We start from the raw sequence: 1,693 nt of genomic DNA, 5'->3' as shown, positions 1-1,693 counted from the left end.
AGGGAAAGAAGGAGCTCAAGAGAGGTAGGACTGTAGGAGAAGGGTATTATTAAGGGAGAAAGGGGGTAAATGGGGGCACCTTAAGTGGGAAAACCATGATAGAGGGGTGAGACGATACAAGAGAGAAACAATGCCTAGCTAGTTTTGAAAACCAGAGGGAACCATATTATTCCTAAAATCTACTGACAAATTACACATAGCAGATCAAGGAATATATGTCTAGGAAAGGTTTATCTGAGAACAACTGATCTTTGTGCAAGATTTATCTACATGGCACACAGTAATTAAAAGTACCAGACTGGTGGAACTAACCTTCTTGGATGTTTAACAGACTTGAGGCCTATACTAATTTGGCCAGAGGGACTTAAAGGACAGTTTCTGCTCCTTGCCCTCCTAGGTCAACTAATTCCAGGGGACTATGAGCATCTCTCAAAATGTCCTGTAATTGTGGTGGGTCACCTGTCCTCTTGATGAAGGATGCCGAGGAAACCCCACCAGATAGACTTGAACCAGTGTCCAGTCTACAAAGAGGATGGTCAACACAGAGGAATCAATTCCTCCATGCTTCTAGTCTTAGCCAACCATGGTCAAGCAGGACCTTTGACTTATCTTCACAAACTCAAAACTGGTAAAAGAAAGAATCCAGGGTCTCCTCTCAAACCCATATGACCCCTGAGGAACAGATCTTCAAACGACCTTAAGAGTAAAAATAAATTGGTTTATCTAGGCTAACTGCATGGTCTTAAACATCCAAAAGGAAAGTATAACCAAAGATTAAAGGGGTCAATATAATTTCTTAAGAGTCCATATGCATAGCTAAAGGCTACACAACAAGCAACAATGCCAGATAGGAGATACTTTCTTTTGAGTTGTTGGCCAGGGTGACCAAAGGGACTCCCAGATAGTAACCCAGCATAGAACTGGGAAAATGAACAGCAGACCATAATCTTATCTAAAGGAGTATTGAAAACTGATTCCTCCTAGAAAAGGAACAGCTGACTCTCCTATAACAAATACTCTGGATAGGCTGACTAGATTCACCAGAACGGCAAGTAGTGGGGATTGGCTGGGGTGCCGACAATACAGCAGACAGTAGCTGGGATATCAAAGTATAAGGGCTCTAGTTGAGGGAGGGATACTATGGGAGGGTGCCATCTGGAAAGTGGGTGTATAATCAAATAAGACGGTTTGGGATGTTCTGTGTTATATATACACACAAAAAAAATCAACAAATTTTTAAAAATATATTATATTTGAGGAGGAATCATGGAAATTTAAGTTATGCTAATTAGTAGAGGTGATAAACTTTACCACTGAAATCTACCCAATGTCTTTATAGACATACACAGGAGCCAAGGATCCAAATGCAATCGATTAGGATGAGTAATAAACAGATGCATACAGATTAGAGATGCATGCACCAACATCTCAGTGTTAATAACAAAAACAATGAGTCTTTCTCTAAGGAACAATATTTTCTAAAATGAAATGGAGATCTTTTTTAACGGTTAAAAAACTCATTCAATTTTATGTCTTACAGGGCTTGTACTGAGTTCAATATTGTATAACTGTATTTTCTCAACTGTGAACCTAGAAATTTGCAGCTACTTGTAAAACCAATGTACTCTTTCTCTGGAGTATGTTACTGAATATGTTAAAGCTGTAGTGAAATGCTTCTTCTAATCATGTAGTT

The sequence above is a fragment of the Nannospalax galili genome, unplaced genomic scaffold, assembly GCF_000622305.1.
Source record: "Nannospalax galili isolate Female #2095 unplaced genomic scaffold, S.galili_v1.0 scaffold441, whole genome shotgun sequence".
Classification (NCBI taxonomy): Eukaryota; Metazoa; Chordata; class Mammalia; order Rodentia; family Spalacidae; genus Nannospalax; species Nannospalax galili.
The sequence above is the reverse complement of the archived record's forward strand: the minus strand, read 5'-3'. Positions refer to the sequence as shown.